General features: G+C 39.6%; 1 protein-coding gene across 5 annotated transcripts in view; it reads left to right on the plus strand.

The window, feature by feature from the left end:
• fhit (fragile histidine triad diadenosine triphosphatase) overlaps positions 1 to 15,915 on the plus strand; it is a 469,579-nt gene that overhangs the window by 335,460 nt on the left and 118,204 nt on the right. The window lies entirely within an intron of this gene.

A 15,915-nucleotide genomic window follows, 5' to 3' on the forward strand; every position in this document is an offset into this window, starting at 1 on the left:
TTTCACTGCCACTCAGTGTGCTGATGGGAATTCAGGTTTAGAGCCCACTGTGAAGTCTACACTGAAGATGGTATGAGGTGTTGACAGCAACAAACAAACAAAAAAAAAGGCACATTAAACAGCATCAGCAAAAACAGCCTCTTACACTTTTCTGCATTTGTTGAAGCTTTGATACCTCATTAGTATTATTATCATCATCAAGACTATCTTACTTTAGATGAGAATTGTAAAACTAAATTTCAAAAAAGCTTTATTACACTCAATGACTTCAATATCCTGACAATCTATTTCCATGCAAAACTTATATTGTATAGGCAAATTGTAAAGCAGAGTAGATTTAAAGGCACAGTATGTAAGTTTTGCCACCAAAGGTTTCTTATTCAAAACAATATCAAAGGCGTAGCTTGATGACGCAGTAAATGAGCGTTAAATCATGGGAGGTGTCACCTCATGCATATGCTAATGTATTAAAGTTTAATTAACCTTACTGTGGTATGAAGCAGGGCGGGCCAAGAGCCTGGGACATTTTATGTTGAACTATCAGTAGGCTCTAATATGCAGTGATGGGCACTTTCAAAACACTGCTTCATGAAACTTTGGAACCTTTATGAATCTTCTGTTTTGAATCTGTCATCAAATGCATTAGAGACTTATTGGTAACATTTTTTACAGTGTTACATGTTACTTGTTACATGTTACTCATGCACTATAGTAGTATAACAGAAAATTATGCCTAATTACAAGCAACTAACCCTAAACCAATGCCGACTCATATCCCTGACCCCAAATTATGTATTGATAGGATAGCACATGTTGTTAATTAATATTACTCTCTACTTAAATGTATAATTACACTGTAAAAAGGACATCTTAATATAAAGTGTAACCAACTTCTTTCAAAAACATTTGACCCCAAACATTTGAACGGTAGTGTATGTATTTTAAATTAAATGTAAATTTGGCAATTTTATTTAATTTATTAGTATTTAAAGTGCCCCTATTAGGGACACGCCTTCCGTATTCTTCACAAAGCTTACACTATGTCATGCGCATTCCCTATTCAACTCACAGAAAAAACTTAACTGCCGCCGCGTTCGTTCCGCAAGTTGAATAGGGAAGTTGTAGGACATACAGCGTAAGCTTTTTGAAGAAAACGGAAAGCGGTCTGGCAGAATCACTTGTATTTATAAAGCATATACATTTTTATTTTATTTTTTTTAAAAATGACCGATTGTTTTGCTAGATAAGACCCTGTAACACAGTTCGTAGATACGGGAAGAAGAAGGTTGGAACCGGCGAATGTTAAACATAACTTTAATACCAAAATAAACAAATATAAAAGGAAAGTAATGCCGGCATACCCTCACAGACGTCTGCCGGCCACACAAACATAATAAAACATAAAATAAAGTCCAGGCCTGGTCCTCTCTCGACACTCAAGGCCGGTGCGCCTCACAGGTGGAGCTCATTATTTCTTGCGTCACTGGCCTCGCGCCGTTCCCTCGTGGCTCTCGCTCGCCCTGCTCGTCACATACCCCCATCGCCCCTCACAGGCCGGGGGGTACACCCGAGACGGCGCTTACTCCCCCACGGGGCCTGTCTCGGCGACCGCAGCACCGGGGGGTAAGGACAGATGAGACGAGAGAAAGGAGACGGAAGCACAGGGAGCGACAGAATGAGAGAGGGAAGAGAGGAAAAAGAGAAAAAAAAAATCTTGGTCCGGTTCCCAGACACGCTGCCGTTTGGTCTCTCAACCAGCCGAGAGGCTCTTCCTCGCAGTGCCATGTGATGGCTCGATCCTCCTCCGCCCCCTAGCGGCCGGCGATGGCTCCTCCGGCTGAGGGCAGCCGGCAGCAAGTCCACCATCCCCAGCTCCTCCCCTTCATGGCGAACAGTAGCAGGCTCCGGCCCACGGCGGCGACTCCTCTGCTCCCTCCTGGATGGCAGCCACCCCACCTAGTCCCAGGAGCACGGCATCGAACTCTCCGTCCCACCTTTCACTAGGCTCCAGCACCACCGCCTCGGGCAGCCTCTCGTGGTCTTCACTCCCGCGCTGCCCGACCTCGGCAGCTCCGTGATCCCCCTTAGCAGCGAGGGCTCATCGACAGCATGTCCCTCCTTCCTCCCGGGTTTCGGCACCAATGTAACACAGTTCGTAGATACGGGAAGAAGAAGGCGGGAACCGGCGAACGTTAAACATACCTTTAATACCAAAATAAACAAATACAAAATGAAAGTAATGCTGGCAGACCCTCGTGGACGTCTGTCGGCCACACAAACATAATAAAACATAAAATAAAGTCCAGACCTGGTCCTCTCTCATCCTTCACTGTCGTCGCTCCTCTTTTTATGCTTCCGGAGCTCCTCCTTGAGAGACTCAAGGCCGTTGCGCCTCACAGGTGGAGCTCATTATCTCTCGTGTCACCGGCCTCGCACCGTTCCCTCACGGCTCTCGCCCGCCCTGCTCATCACAGACCCTTATTCCTCATCTGGTATCATTTAACGGCCTTTGAAGCTGCACTGAAACTGTAATGTTGCCCTTCAATTGTTTGGGGTGCATTGAAGTCCACTATAAGGAGAATAATCCTGGAATGTTTTCATCAAAAACCTTAATTTCTTTTTGACTGAAGAAAGAAGGACATGGACAGTAAGTTATCTGGAAATTTTTATTTGAAAGTGGAATAATCCTTTAAACGAGTCATTTGTAATACGAATCCCATTTCTGTGAAGTTCACACGTCACAAGTTCACACATTTGCATAATGCCCGCCCGCCTACAGGTGTACCTTAGGCTGGCCACAATAAAAGGCCACTCTTAAATGTGCGGGAATGTCCACCAGAGCTGTTGCCCGTGAATTGAATGTTCATTTCTCTACCATAAACCATCTCCAAAAGTGTTTCAGAGAATTTGGAAGTACATCCAGTCGGCCTCACAACCGCAGACCACGTGTAACCACACCAGCCCAGGACCTCCACATCCAGCATCTTCACCTCCAAGATCGTCTGAGACCAGCTACCCAGACAGCTGCTGCAACAATCTGTTTGCATAACCAAAGAATTTCTGCACAAACTATCAGAATCCATCTCAGAGAAGCTCATCTGCATGCTCGTCATCCTCAACGGGGTCTCAACCTGATTGCAGTTCATCATCGTTACTGTCTTGAGTGGGCAAATGCTCACATTCGATGGCGTCTGGCACTTTGGAGAGGTGTTCTCTTCATGGATGAATCCGGGTTTTCACTGTACAGGGCAGATGGCAGACAGCGTGTATGGTGAGCGGTTTGCTGATGTCAGCGTTGTGGATCGAGTGGCCCATGGTGGCGGTGGGGTTATGGGCAGGCGTATGTTATGGACAACGAACACAGGTGCATTTTATTGATGGCATTTTGAATGCACAGAGATACTGTGATGAGATCCTGAGGCCCATTGTTATGCCATTCATCCACGACCATCATCTCATGTTGCAGCATGATAATGCACGGCCCCATGTTGCAAGGATCTGTACACAATTCCTGGAAGCTGAAAGCATCCCAGTTCTTGCATGGCCAGCATAATCATTGGACATGTCACCCATTGAGCATGTTTGGGATGCTCTGGATCGGCGTATACGACAGCGTGTTCCAGTTCCTGCCAATATCCAGCAACTTTGCACAGCCATTGAAGAGGCCACAACATTCGACAGGCCACAATCAACAACCTGATCAACTCTATGCAAAGGAGATGTGTTGCACTGCGTGAGGCAAATGGTGGTCACACCAGATACTGACTGCCTTTCGGACCCCCCGGGGTCTTCCCTGTGTTGATAATACAGTAAGAGGCTCAATAAGTTAACGATATCTCACAAATCCTTCAGATTGATCAGATGATGAACTTCCTCCAATTTGTATAATTGTAATTCAGTCAACAATCTTTCATGATTGTTCTTTATTGTCAAGGTGAAACTTGACTGGTTCCCCTAAAAATATTGGAAGGAATCATCTGACTCAATATTAATATGAATACAAAATATTAATATTTAAGACCCTAAACCACTAAATTTGTGGTACCTTCGAGTGAGGCTAATCCAAAATGACTAAACGTTTATAATTGTGTTCAGTGTAGAATTAAGAACCTTTAAAATAGCATAACAGGAGCACTTTAAAGTATTCGATATCTACCTCAAATTGAGTATCTGTTACCAATGTTAGCAATTCTACTGAAGCAGCAGGTTTAATTACTGTGATGTACTGTGACTGATTTAGATATCAATTTCCCTGTCATTTGTGGCCAGTCATTTGGGATCCAGCTGCTGGCATGAACATTTTTGTTTCACTAACCAGTTTGTAAGAATCCCCCGTGGATACTGCTAACTATTCTCTTTAGCCTTCAGTACTGTTGAGATTAGTCATTTTCTGTCATCACATTGATAACCTTTCCTAATTATTGCTTTCCTGTCATCCTGTGTGTCATAGGAAAACGGGTTGTGTTCATATTAAACTCTCCCTGGGGTTGGTGGCGTCCATTTGAAGGTGTCACATGTGAAGTCTTTCTCCCATGATACGCTCCCGTTCCTGCCTATTTGCCTTGCTAATCAAGTGTGAAGGATGATCCTGCAGGCCGCAGAGAGACCGTCTGTCACAGCGTAATAGGACAGAGACACGTGGATGAACCTGTGTGTGAATACTGTCATTAACCTGAAGGTGCAGCAAGGTGTGTAGAGCGATGATGAGCAAGTTCATGGATCAGAGCCTCAAAAAATCCACCTTGAATTTTAGGATGCCGCATTTTCAGGCAAGCGGTGATATCTAGACCGCGGCATTACCTACTCTCTGACGGCTGAACGCTAGTGAGCTTTTGTCACCTCTGCTAATAATCCTGATATATGCAGATGTGTCCCACATGTGCTCTCACAATCTGTAATGTTTTATTAGATAGTAAAAGTTTTCTGTCACCTTGAACGCACCTGTTCCCTTGCGAAGTGGCATATTGGGAGATCATTTATGACAGAGAATGATGGTTCCTTTTGGATTAGCTATCAGAACGTGAAGGAATTTGTTTTGCAGATTAAGGCAATTACGCTTATAGTTCTAAAAGCCAGAGTTTTGACTATTAGCATAAAGTCTGGTGCATGATGTATAGTTTAAAAACCTTTGATGTTGTGCAACAAAGTTGTAGCTATGTAATTTATTGTGCTCAAATGCTATTGGCTAACATTTAGTGAAATCAAGTTTACTTACTGCCAACTGCCTAATGCTGCGTTCACACCAAACACGAATAGAGCGTCAAATTCGTGTCTACCGCGTCTAGTTTGCCGCTTGAACATTTTGAATGCATTCGCGCGTCTAGAGCGAAATAGACGCGCATAAAAAAACAAGCGTCCGAGGCGAAATCCGCTTCTTGTGGGAGGGGCAAGTGCTAGGCGGTTGTCTATTTGCAAGATGGCTGATGTTGATCGTGCGTTCATTGAGAGAGCCACTGCTTTGTATTTACTCTGGAGAGCAGAACAGTGGCGTAGGGGTCAGCGTCGCGGGAAGGCCGCGGGTCGATAAACGTGTACGTGACTCAAAAGTGAAATGTGTATTTACAACTTACCAGGTAGCCCAATCTCCTCACTGACACTCTTCCAAGCGAGCTCCTTTTTATTCCTGTTTGAAGTATGAACTTGTGTCATAAATCTCTGGGTTCATTTGGTGTGAACACAGCATTATACTAAATACTATGTTTATATTTTACAAAATTCAGTGTCTTTACCTGAAAATAAAATGTGGCCAATCTAGTGGCTACTGTGATAAAAATACGATGGGGGTTTGGGTGGGGACGGGGGTCTAATATGAAAAATGACACATTCGTACAAATAAGAAAAATATTTATTTAATTCAGCATTTTTGTGTGTATGTGAGTGAGTGAGTGAGTGAGTGAGTGAGTGAGTGAGTGAGTGAGTGAGTGTGAGAGATAGATAATGGTAATATAATCATACACATTATATTGTTGTTTTTCCTCAACATTGTAATGTGAAACAATATAAACATGGTAACCATATTCCGACTCTAGTGTACCTTATATGTACGTTACGTTCGGCACGATAACTGGCGCACTCTGCTTTACTAGTGTTTTTTCCCGCTCGCTGCTTGAGTCTATAATGCTTTTGTTCTTTAGGCCTATATTTTTTGTTTACACATATTGTTTAATGTTTTAAACTGAATGAAAGATAAAACACAAACTTGTTGTGTATATTACCTAATCATAAGTTTGTTAAGAAATGGTGACGACAACTTGAATAAAAAATAAAAATAAAAAACGTCTCTCATTTTCTCAAAATAATCGTAATTTAAAGCTGCTGTCCGCGTTTTTTGGCCCTCTAGAGGTTAATAAACAGAACTGAACACGTCTTGCGGAGGAACATTCTAGCCGGAGCTACTTTTCTCCGTGTATGTCTCATAGTATGTCTATGGCGAGTCACGAAGTTACATACTCTGCGGCGAGTCCTACCAGTCCGGTCTGAAATAGTCCGAATATAAACACTTATTATAAGTGTACCATAATGATTCAGGATAAGACAGAAACACGGTTTGGAAAATGGATTCATGTTGTATATTCTCATTATATAATTTTTGTACATTTTTAACACAAAAAAAGTTGCGGACTGCAGCTTTAAATGCACGAATGTTAGTTTTTTTACTTGCCCAAATATTCGAATACAATATTTTGGAAAAATGCCAATCACTACTAGCCAGGCAAGTTCACGTAAAAGTACTCTGGACAAACTGTTAACTAACCTACCAGCTGCCTGGACACAAATATTCCCCAGCAATTTGATGAGATGACTTACAATTCGGTAAATTTGGTTTTATATTCGCACATTCGGCCATCCGTATTCAATAGCCTTGTTAATCACACTACATTCAGTGGACATTCACAAGTAAATATGCCATTAAAACAATACTTGCCTATTTTGATCGACTGTGAAAAATGTTGTAAGTTGACAATCGTTGGTTGTCAATATCATGTCGCTGCTTAAAATTCGCAAACATTAATTTATTGCACATTTATTGGAAAGTCTGAATTTATCAGAAGTCCGAATGTGCAAATATAAAACCAATTTTACCCAAGTATGACTTACTGTACTCATAGGATATGGTCCCACATCGATCACGATCAGTCTGTAGCCAGATGTGAATCAATGTGACTGACAGATGTCCTCCTCTGTAGCTAACTACTTCAGCGAGCATCTCAATCAGTGCGCGAGCCCGTGAATCACAGAATGTGTCGTTGGAATCAGAACATAAATATTTTTGTGGCGGGAATATCTAAATCTTACCCGGATACAGTAATTCTATTTTCTGATTGGCTGTTCGGTAGCTATATTTTTTTTTATTACATTAACTGGTGCGTGGCAGGGCCTTCTGAACTCTATGGGGAACTGGCTTGATTCCTCTAATAGTGGCGCAACTTGTTGTGCATTATCCTGGAGATTTCTCTGCATGAGAAATACAAGGTGTGGTGTGTGAGTGTGTGAACGGGTTGAAATGCGTGTGTCTCACGCCCAATGCGTGAGACTTGAGAGCCCTGAGTCTTTCTTAACCCAATCAACTCATTCTTAGACCAGTCTTCTAACCTGGGTTGCTGGTCTTGGTTGGTCTGCTTTTAAGGATATTTTGGGCAGTTTGCAGTTGGTCAAGGTGGGAGACCATCTTTAAAAAAAGTTAAGACCATTTAAACTGGCAGAAAACAGCAAACCTTCTTAGGTTCTCTGATGGATGGAAATCATTGGAAGTCTGTAAGTTGCTTAGCATCAAAACAGCCAATCAGATCGGAGCTTGTAGATTTTTTTCTAGATTGATTGATTGATTGATTCATTCATTCATTCATTCATTGATTCATTGATTCATTGATTCATTCATTAATTCATTCAAAGGACAAAAAGCACCAAAAGTCATTCATACTACTAGTGGAAGTAGTTTTCAGATGTAAGCTAATTCCATTGTTTCTGAACATGTGTCCAAACAATTGTACATGAAATTGATGTGTATTTTATGCACATCTTTTTGAGATTTTCAGCAGACAGGGGTTCAATTTAAGGGGGCATTTACACAACACCATTTTCAACTAAAAACAGAACATTTGTTATGCGTTCTGGCCATTTATTTACACTACAATGGTGTTCTGGGGGCCTGAAAATGTAAACTTTTAAAAAGAGGTTTCAAAGTGCATGTTTTTGAAACCAATACCATTATCATCCTCAAGTACACAAAAATGAGAATTTGTGAAAACGTTGACATCATGTACATGTGTATTACATGTTCAGTATCTAGGCACATAGTGATTCTTTACAAAGTGACATCGCCAACTACTGAAAGCTATTGTAGAGTTTTTGATGGCTTGGAATAAAGTTCATAGGCTTATTTGGACTAGTTGTCATCCAGTAAGTGTCAAAAGACTTTTTTTAATAGTGATGCAACTTTAGTTGTAAAGTAGCTTTATATTAAACAGAATAATGTAGAGTAGGCCAGAAATTTTTGGGAAATAAACCCTTTCAGGAGAATCCCCCCCCACCCCCCACCCCCCAATTTCAGGAAAACATCAAATTGTCAATATTGTAATCAAAACTGCAAAACAAATTTCCTGTTTGTTGTTCCTAATCCCACCCAACAACCACCCCTCGCCCCACCACCCCCGCCAGAACATAAACCGTCTCTCTCTTTTGGCTGGCATGCTGTTTAATTGCCCTGGTTCTTTTTGATAGGTTTAATTACTGTTTGTGCGCTTATGTTTGCATCTGTGCAGAGGGTAAACGCAACTGTATGATGCCAATGGCACATAAAATATAATGACCACACCAGGCTTTTGAATTAGTCAGAGCTTATATTAAAACATTTAGATGATTGATGTCATAAAAGTTAGGAGCTTGTGATTGCAGGGATTCTTACTGCAATCAAAAAGCCATTTGTCTGCAATGACTGTTTTTGCATTGAGGACAATACAAAATGATGAGGGGTTCAATTAGCATGTTGAAGAGCCAGTTTGGTAGGTTGATAAATAAGAGAGTGACATTCTGTTCTACCTGTCTCGCTGTCTCTTTTTTTTCTGGGCATCTTTGAAATGCTGAAAGAAGATGCTTTGCTAAAAAAAGCCCTTTGCCAGCAGTTCTGTCACTCTAGTGGGCGGCTGGCATGTTTTGGCCGGTTTAGGCGGCCTGTAATAAGGCAGACAGGCTGGATTGGTAGCTGTGTGAGAGCTCTCTTTGTTCTGACAGTCCTGTAGTTAGGGTGTGAAGCGAATAAAGGCAGTTTGATTCATTTTCCCCCCGCTGGGTTCATCACAGGCTAAAAGACTGTCTGTATCGCTCAGTTCGTGTCCTGCTTTTTTGTGTGTCCAAAATAGCCCTATTAAACGTCAAAACTTGAGCTGGAGGGAAAAAAGAAAGCAAAAAAAGAGAGAAAATCTCTCTCTCTTACCTTGTACACCTTCACATCTTTTATTTTTAAGCTTTATCTTTATTTTCAGGGGAAAAAGCAATCACACAAGCAAACAAATACTTGACACACCTCTCCGTCAAGGAGAGAAGAGCACCACATGCAAAGTCAAAGGCCGCAGAGTCCCTCTGTTAATCGTCTCATCAGTGCAGACGGGTTACACTGCTCTGAAATTATGAGGTGGGGACTTCCTGTGTTCCATCTTGGTCACATTTAGCACTGTATTGACTTCTTGACCCGCTCTTCACCACACATAACTAGATCCTGAGCCTACAGTCCTACTCTATCAGAGAGGTCACGTTCCCTGTGCTAAGCACTAATTGTTGCATTAAATTTCACCCTGTTGGCTGCCATGGCTTCTGCCATTTTAATTTCCAGCTAACTGTATAGCTCCCAAATGTGATTCCAAGTGTTAATTGGGGATTTGCAATCCATTGGCGCTTCCAATGGCATCTCCATTTTTCTACCTTATTTATTTACATGCCTTCCTCTTTATGTGGTTATTGTCCAATCACATTACCCAGCTGCTCAGTTTGCCCACCACACGTCTGCTGGTGTTAGCAGAGCTTCAGTTCTTTTGTAGATTTGTCAATGTTGCTGTAGACTAATAAGGTCAGATGTTTGAAAGGAGGCATCAGCAAATGACTGTAAACCTGCAAAGAGAAAAAGATTAAAGAGGTCAAATGACTTAGAATAATGCCACTGAGCTGATGTTTCTGTACTGTGAGAAATCACGTGTGAGCAATCACGCAAAACACTTCACATGGTGTAAATCAGAAATCTAATTTGTCCTATTTATGAATGTTTCTGGCAATAGTGGCATCTATTTTTATTTTATTTTTTTCAGTGGAAGACATCAATGAGCATATGATTGATACAATCAAGCTGCATATTTATTACAATACACTGCCATGGCAATTTGTAACTATTTTACATTTTGGATCATTGGTGGGGAGTTCATATGAATTTTTTTTGTTGTTGTTGTTGTTGTCGTCGTTGTTGTTTTCCCTGCTTACGCCCTACTGACAGTCAAATCGTACTTTTCATATGAATCTAATCCAACCTGGTCCCATGGAAAGACGTACCTGTGGGAACGTTTTCGGGAGTCGCTAAAATGCGTACCAATACGTACATATCACTGCAGTTTCCAACAGAAAAGAACACTAGAGGCAGTAAAACAGCAAGCGCTTTTAATCGTTTTCATACACAGTTACGATTACAGGGTCAGATTATAGATTAATAAAGACTAGTTTTTACGTCTCTTTGCACAAAACGCTTTTTACCAAAGTGCATGATTTGTAAACTAATATATTTTGGACTTTGCATCGGTTAACTAGGTCCAAATGTTTCGCTATTCTGACAAAACAAGCTTGCTAGGTAGCTCAGCTGATACAGAGTTGGACTTAGGACAAGGAAGCCGGTACGAATTCGGGGAAAAATGAGTCACGGTAAAAGAGCTCAAAGATAAGAGGTCAAAACAGCATGATGCCGGATGCTTTTTATGTCACATTTGCTTAGAAAACCAGAACACCAACGGGTAGGTTTAGGTGTAGTGTTGGTGGCACGTTATTTTAACATATAATGGAGCACTACACTTTTAGTGCCACTCACAGGACAAAATTTCAAATCAGAACTGTAGTGATTCGTATAAAAACCAACGTCATAAAAACATACCATATTCACGTTTCTCTGTTCCAGCAAAAACAATGAACATACTTTTAGTGCCACTCAGTGGACATTTCACATTGAAACTGCAGTGATATACGCAAAACAAATTGTGTTTGACCACCATCAGAGACATCAAAGCCAGTGGCAAATGTCAGAAGAAGAAGAAGTTTTATTTATATAGCGCCTTTCCATAGCTCAAGGTCGCTTCACATAGTGCTATACAATACAGAAGGACTTGCCGGGGTACACCGCACAGAGAATGCCCGAACCTCACAACTCAAAATTCACTGAGCAAATTTTCAAATGGGCTCAATCTTTATAAATAAACCACAGATTTGAGGTTTAAGCAACTACATTTTTGCCTGAAAAACTCTTAAAATGACATTTTGACACAGCAACAGTATTTTGAAAATTATAATTGTTTTTGTCCTCCGCCATTGCCACTCGCTGAGAAACGCTGCCTGTTTAGAATGGCACAGAGACAAGGGGAGTGAACAGTCCCCGTGCTGATAATGGAGGGCTTCTTTGCAAATCAGATTAGATGAACCAGAACTAACTGTTATAATTATATTAATATTGTATCAAGAACTGTATATAGTCTGATTTATAACTATATATTATCAATATAGATTACATTTTTTGTGTATGTGTTTGCACGCCAATGTTTACATATTCAAATATGTTTAATATTTACAGATGTCTGATTTCAATTCAGACCCTAGTAAAAATACCATCCAAATGACAGTGTTGTTTTCTTTTCTTTCCTAATCATCCTCTTCCCTCATATTCTTTGTTGAAGCAAAGGCTATTTTTTCCATCCCCAGTGACACGTGTGTGGCAGCCCATGTTGGGAAGAAATATACCAGTTAATACAGTATCTGATTACATTCCAGCAAGCTGCACATGAAAGCCAAAACGTATCTTGTGTGCCTCTCATGGAGACTCCTGAGATGAATTCGGTTCTGATGTGACCACAATGCTATGAGCAGCCTAATGTGTTTGAAAAACTTATTCTGAGCCCATTTACTGAAGTATTCATATCAGCATGTTTAACATCCCTCCTGATAAGATTTTCTTTCAAATTTGAACATGAATTTTAATGGCTTACAGAGTTTATAAAATTGGTTTTGTAAAAATGTCTGACTCTTTGTGGGAAACTAAATGGCTATTGATCTTATGACCTGAGATAGAGGCAAAATGTTTTTCACACTTTTGAAGTTTTTTTTTTCATGAGCGAGGGTACCACCTTCAACCCCTTGGTTTCCTGCAAAAGGTACAAAGAGTTTATGGATTGTCAGACTTCTTTGATCAATGACCAATGCTGAGCCCTCAGGAACTCACAGATCTTTTCTTACATATTGTGACATACATCCAATTAAAATGTATGGTGGGGACTTGGTTCTATCCATCGGTTGTTGATTGGATGGAGGCTGAATGTAAATGTGAGCCTGCAGTTTAAAGGATTAGTTCACCCAAAAATGAAACTTCTGTCATTTATTACTCATGCTCATGCCGTTCCAGACCCGTAAGACCTTCGTTAATCTTCGGAACGCAAATTGAGATATTTTTGTTGAAATCCGATGGCTCTATGAGACCTGCATAGGGAGCAATGATATTTCCTCTCTCAAGATCCATTAATGTACTAAAAACATATTTAAATCAGTTCATGTGAGTACAGTGGTTCTATATTAATATTATAAAGTGACAAGAATATTCTGGTGCGCCAAAAAAAAAAAGGCTTATTTAGTGATGGCCGATTTAAAAACATTGCTTCAGGAATATTTGTGGGCATACATGTATCAGTGTGACGAATCCGCAGATTGGAGCACCAAAGTCACGTGATTTCAGCAGTTTGGCGGTTTGACATGAGATCTGAATCATGATTTGACACGCCGATTCATTATGCACCGAATCTTCCTGAAGCAGTGTTTTGAAATCAGCCATCAGTAAATAAGTCGGTATTTTGTTTTTCTGGCGCACCAAAAATATTCTCGTCGCTTTATATTATTAATATTGAACCACTGTACTCACATGAACTGATTTAAATATGTTTTTAGTACATTAATGGATCATGAGAAAGGAAATGTCATTGCTGGCTATGGAGGCCTCACCGAGTCTATATATATATATGTATATATAGTGTATGTTCATAATAGGACAAAATAGGACATGCAGACTTTAAGCAAAAAGAAACATGGAAGCAGCTTACTAAAGTAATGCTACTAAATTATGAACATTTATCAGAAGCATGGTGGTAGTATTAGTGGTGAAATGCAAACAGATGCTTTATTGCTGTTAATATCACATTATAAAACAGTTAATTTTAGTCCCTTATTGGCTAAGAGTTTCATGGGCTGTTTGATTCTTTGTATTAGCAATATTCAGAAGTCTTATTCTTTGATTGTAAGGTTATTGCACATCAGTGATGCATTTGATTTGCTGTGAAATGTTTTGATTTGTTACGTAGGGTGAAGGACGGGAAGAAGAGAAACGGAGCATTTGGGAGGAAGAAAACGACAATCAAAAAATTAGACGTATGATATGAGATGTATGAATCTTTTTTAATAAAAGCTGTTTGGAGTCAAACAGGGCGGTTGTGAAGGAGGACTCCTCTCTCTGAGCTTTCTCTTTTGAGTGCTGATGCCTATCAGAATCATTCATCCATTTCCAATTCAAATTGGGCCTATCTCTCCCACATCAGAACCATTGATATTCCAATAATTTGTCTGGCACGGAGGGTCTGCTCTATTTTGCTTGTGTAGAAGGATGTGGGCTTGTGTGTGTGGGTTTACATCAGTGTGTATGTGTGTGTGCTGTAGATCTCATTTTATTAGTATTCAGGGCAGGGACAAAAAAATTTCAAGGTCCACAGCTCCTTTCTTCATTTATATGTTTAGCCTGCCGATGTTTTGTCTAACGATAGTTATTGTATATAGAGTTTTCCATTCGTCTATATTAAGTTAGGTGATACTGGCCACTCTGTTTGTCTTCATCTCTTGTGCATTAAGAGGTTTGTTCTACTCGAATTCTCCAATAACTTTCCATTGTATAACTTTAGAAAACACTTTGACAGTTAAAGGTGAATCTGTTACAAAGGCTAAAATGAATGTTTTGCATTACTGTAAATACAACAGAATATTCCGGGTGCAAAACTAGTTAAGGCACAATATGTCAATTTTCGCCACTGAGGTCGCCTATTAAACGCACACCTTGGATATTTAGTGACATCATTCTTTACCCTCCTCCCCATTCATTTTTTAAAGTTAGACATCAACCTTCTTAGTATTCCACAATCAGTTCATTATAAACGATATAATAATAATAATAATAATAATAATAATAATACAATTATAAAAGAATGCCTTTTTTCAAATTCATTTTTTTTGTGAAAAATTGTATAGGGTCGTCAACGACCCAAGGTGTGTAACAGTGTAAGTGTATTTTTTAATTGAATCTTTGATGACTGAATAAGTGCAATTCACCTTTATTCCACAAGGTGGCAATGTCTGATGCACAATGATGAAGTGACATTTCACTCATAGTTACCGCAGGCAGAAAACAAAAGGATAGGAAGTATCACTGTCACTTGATGGTGGATCTGGTGAAGAAGCTGTCAGTGATCAAAATATTGATTTTGAAGAAGTTAAAAATGATAGTTTTGAGAATATGTGATGAAGGGTGTACAAATGTTAGTAACACATCTGTTAATGTTGAAAAAGTGTACACTTTACAATAAGGTTCATAAATTCCATTAATGAATGCTTTGTTGAATGTAAGTAATGATAATAAAGTGCATATAAACATGAACAACATATCTGTTCATGTTCAGATGGTTTCCACTTCAGAATTATGTTTAGGCCTACAGCCCAAATCAGTGCTTTGTAATTAAATAATGCTGATAAGGGTACACAATGGCATTTTTACCTTTAGGGTATGATGGTAAGTTAGAAATGTTCACCCTTAGTGTGTCAACTGTTACATAAACTAATGTAAATATGTACAGTAAGTTAACCTTAAAACATTAAGGCTATTTACAGGCATTTTTCGTGATTATTTCATATGATCTAATGCATTAACTACTTGCACTGTTAACATGAATAGATGCATAAATATATGTGCGAGTTAACGTTAACAAAGATTAACTAATGCTGAACAGAGGTATTGTTAATAGTTAGGTAATGTTAGCTAATGAATTAACTAATGCTAACTAATTGTGCAGTTAACATGAATACATGCATTAATATATGCGTTAACATTAACAAACATTAACTAATGCTGAACAGAGGTGTTGTTCATGGTTTGTTAATGTTAACTAAAGGGTTAGTTCACCCAAAAAATAAAATTCTGTCATTTATTTCTTAGCTTCATTACGTTCCACACCCGTAAAACCTTCGTTAAACTTCGGGACACAAATTAAGATATTTTAGTTGAAATCCGATGGCTCAGTGAGGCCTCCATAGGGAGCAATGACACTTCCTCTCTCAAGATCCATTAATGTAATAAAAGCATATTTAAGTCGGTTCATGTGAGTACAGTGGTTCAATATTAATATTATAAAGAGAATATTTTTGGAGCGCTAAAAAAAAAAAAAAAAAACCGACTTATTTAGTGATGGCTGATTTCAAAACACTGCTTCATGAAGCTTCGGAGCATAAGGAATCAGTGTATCGAATCATGATTCAGATCGTGTGTCAAACTGCTACTGGCTTAAATCACGTGACTTTGGCGCTCTGAAGAGCAGATTCGACACACTGATTCATGTATGCTCCGAAGCTTCATGAAGCAGTATTTTGAAA

The sequence above is a fragment of the Chanodichthys erythropterus genome, chromosome 6 (assembly GCF_024489055.1).
Source record: "Chanodichthys erythropterus isolate Z2021 chromosome 6, ASM2448905v1, whole genome shotgun sequence".
Lineage (NCBI taxonomy): Eukaryota > Metazoa > Chordata > Actinopteri > Cypriniformes > Xenocyprididae > Chanodichthys > Chanodichthys erythropterus.